The following is a 3,522-nucleotide window of genomic DNA, read 5'->3' on the forward strand; positions in this document are numbered from 1 at the left end:
ATATACTGCGGGAGGATTTGGGTAAACAAACACAGGCTAGTTTCATACTAGATAGATTTGCCTTAAGGGATGAAAAGTGGAGAGCGGTACACAGGTACAGTCGAAGTTTTTAGCCCTCCTGTATATTTTTTCCACAATTTGTTTAACAGAGAGCAGAGTTTTTCAGCACATTTCTAAACATAATAGTGTTAATAACTCATTTCTAATAGCTGATTTATTTTATCTTTGCCATGATGACAGTAAATAATATTAGACTAGATATTCTTCAAGACACTAGTATTCAGCTTAAAGTGACATTTAAAGGCTTTACTATGGTTGTTATGGTAAGGTTAGGGTAATTAGGCAAGTCATTGTATAACAGTGGTTTGTTCTGGAGACAATCCAACACTAATATTGCTTAAGGGAGCGAATAATATTGACCTTAAAACAATTAGGAACTGCTTTTATTCCAGCTGAAATAAAAGAAATAAGACTGTCTCCAAAAAGAACAAATATTAAAGGAGATACTGTGAACATCGCAATGCTCTGTTTAACATCCTTAGGGAAATATTTTAAAAAGAAAACTAAATTCATAGAAGGGGAATAATTTAGACTTCAACTCTATATAACACACTGTAGTTATTTACTGCAAACACACCCAGTAAAATACCAGATACATTCATGAACAGGGTCATTTTCAAACTTTTACAGTAACTTACCGCAGTATTCTACTGTAATTAATCAAGTACAGTTACTGTAGATGAAGACAAAAATGAGACGGGTAATAAAAAAAATTGTCACTTGTTTGGAATTTATTAAATTCAGTAGGAAAAACTAAAAAAATAAAGATTTTGCTTGAGTAAAACGTAAAGTATTACTGTAAAACTGCTTTAAAAAATGTCATACTCTAAAATTAAAATGTGGCAAAGGGGATTTTACCATAGAAAGAAGTTGTGGTGAGGCTGATTTACCTTCAAATGAATTTGCGGTAGGGCCCTGCTACTGTAAAACACATTTACAGGTAAATAACTGTAAAAGGGCACTTGTGGTAAACAGTGCTGCCAGTAAGTTACCGCAAAAATACAATAAAAAGTCTAAAATTGTATATAACAACAAACAACGGATATAATGCTGAAATTTAATTGATACATTTGCATTGTCTTTAGGGCTTGTGGGGTCTCTTGGTATTCGCAATAATTCAATAAATAATGACAAAACTGTTTTGTTTATTCGATATATATTTTGTTTTAAAAGATCCAAACCAAGTTTAAGTTGTAAAATCAGTGTGCACAACTTGGTTTCGTTTTTGACAGATGATGATCATATATAAATGTGTGTTTGAGGGACTTTCATTGTAAACGATCTGAAATGTTGTTGTGCTGATTGTAAAAGGCCTCAGCCCTCCGTCATTTCAGTGCTTCAGTACTATTCTTCTTCTATTATTATTATTGCCTCCAGAAGTGTCTTGAGCAGCCTCCAAAAGCCAGCGCATTCACCGCGTTTCAGCTTCGTCTTCTGAGGTGCAACTCATTTATTAGAGGAGAAAAAACAGCACCAGGAATTTTCAAACTACATTTCTGTGATTATTAAGTTTTCAGAATGATTTACTTCTCTTTAGTTTCTCGTTGGATGTAAGCGTTGCTTTATTCACAAATGCTTAATGCAAAATTCCAGCTTGCACATAAATATAATGCACATCTTCAGACGGAAACACAGCTAATAACTGATCATCTTCACCGCTAATAATCAGCAATATATGCATGTTTCGCTCAGTGTTATTGTTTACGTTCTGCTCTCCAATATGGCTGACTGATGACGCGTAATAAAAACACTGTTTTCCCCGTGTCAGCTGCTGTTTTTTCAGTAAAATCCTGCATTTGTCATGGTGTGTGAATGTTTTCTCGCCGTCAGTGTGTCTGGAGTGTCAGCAGAGATCCTCCTGTGGCTCCATTGATTGATTTTGCAGTGAATCGCTGCGAGATAAAAAGACAAACGGGTTTCTGGAGGCAGACAGAAAAACACAGTGCTTTCAGGACACCTTGTGATGAGACGCAGATGCGTGCTGACCTGACGGGGAGTTTTTTTTTTTTTTTTTTTTTGAATGGGAATAAAAACGCAGTGCCCTTACAATTGTAACCCAGTACTGTGAAACACACACTCATACACTCACACACTGCAGCCAGTTGATCAGTTCCCCTATAGCGCATGTGTTTGGACTGTGGATGAAACCGGAGCACCCGGAGAAAACCCACGCCAACACGGGGAGAACATGCAAACTTCACACAGTAATGCCAACTGAGCCAGCCGGGACTCGATCCAGCAACCTTCTTGCTGTAAGGCCACAGTCAGGGCCGGAGCGTCCTTAAAGGCGACCTAGGCAGCCCCCTAGGGCGGCAGAATAGAGAGGGCGGCGTCCCCGACACTACCCTCACCACCCGCGCCCTATATCAGCGTAGGGCGGCCGAATAGAGAGGGCGGCGTCTCCGACACTACCCTCACCACCCGCGCCCTATATCCGCGTAGGGCGGCCGAATAGAGAGGGCGGCGTCCCCGACACTACCCTCCCCACCTGCGCCCTATATCCGCGTAGGGCAGCCGAATAGAGAGGGCGGCGTCTCGACACTACCCTCACCACCCGCGCCCTATATCCGTGTAGGGCGGCCGAATAGAGAGGGCCGCGTCCATGACACTACCCTCACCACCCGCGCCCTATATCAGCGTAGGGCAGCCAAATAGAGAGGGCGGCGTCTCGACACTACCCTCACCACCCGCGCCCTATATCCGCGTAGGGCGGCCGAATAGAGAGGGCGGCGTCTCGACACTACCCTCACCACCCGCGCCCTATATCCGCGTAGGGCGGCCGAATAGAGAGGGCGGCGTCTCGACACTACCCTCACCACCCGCGCCCTATATCCGCGTAGGGCAGCCAAATAGAGAGGGCGGCGTCTCGACACTACCCTCACCACCCGCGCCCTATATCCGCGTAGGGCGGCCGAATAGAGAGGGCGGCGTCCCTGACACTACCCTCACCACCCGCGCCCTATATCCGCTTAGAGCAGGCCGAATAGAGAGGGCGGCGTCCCCGACACTACCCTCACCACCCGTGCCCTATATCCGCTTAGAGCAGGCCGAATAGAGAGGGCGGCGTCTCGACACTACCCTCACCACCCGCGCCCTATATCCGCGTAGGGCGGCCGAATAGAGAGGGCGGCGTCCCTGACACTACCCTCACCACCCGTGCCCTATATCCGCTTAGAGCAGGCCGAATAGAGAGGGCGGCGTCCCCGACACTACCCTCACCACTCGCGCCCTATATCCGCTTAGAGCAGGCCGAATAGAGAGGGCGGCGTCCCCGACACTACCCTCACCACTCGCGCCCTATATCCGCGTAGGGCGGCCGAATAGAGAGGGCGGCGTCCCCGACACTACCCTCACCACCCGCGCCCTATATCCGCTTAGAGCAGGCCGAATAGAGAGGGCGGCGTCTCGACACTACCCTCACCACCCGTGCCCTATATCCGCGTAGGGCGGCCGAATAGAGAG

The 3,522-nt window shown here is 46.4% G+C and overlaps 1 long non-coding RNA gene across 1 annotated transcript in view; it reads right to left on the minus strand.

Annotated features, from left to right (window-relative positions):
- Window positions 1-1,604: 1,604 nt before the first annotated feature.
- LOC100003140 (uncharacterized) overlaps window positions 1,605-3,522 on the minus strand; it is a 22,874-nt gene continuing 20,956 nt past the window's right edge. Inside the window, 1 exon segment of the long non-coding RNA NR_104087.1 lies at window positions 1,605-1,952. This is a non-coding gene — a long non-coding RNA (uncharacterized lncRNA).

This window comes from Danio rerio, chromosome 11 (genome assembly GCF_049306965.1).
Source record: "Danio rerio strain Tuebingen ecotype United States chromosome 11, GRCz12tu, whole genome shotgun sequence".
In the NCBI taxonomy this organism is placed as follows: Eukaryota; Metazoa; Chordata; class Actinopteri; order Cypriniformes; family Danionidae; genus Danio; species Danio rerio.